The following is a 231-nucleotide window of genomic DNA, read 5'->3' on the forward strand; positions in this document are numbered from 1 at the left end:
CTTTAACCTCAGTGCTGAGGTTATTTTCCATCAAGCCATCAAAGTCGGAGAAAGGAGTTAGTATAAGAAAATGTTCTAAGTAAAATCATTAATAAATTTAGAGCCAACAGTGAATGAAAGCGTGCGAGCTGCGAACAATGCCGTTGCACACGCTTTGGCGGAGGTTAATCGCGACACTGAGAAGATCAAGGCGATTAAAATGGATATCAACGCGATTGGATCGGATATCCA

The sequence above is a fragment of the Plasmopara halstedii genome, assembly GCF_900000015.1.
Source record: "Plasmopara halstedii genome assembly, contig: Scaffold_1651, whole genome shotgun sequence".
NCBI classification, from domain to species: Eukaryota; Oomycota; class Peronosporomycetes; order Peronosporales; family Peronosporaceae; genus Plasmopara; species Plasmopara halstedii.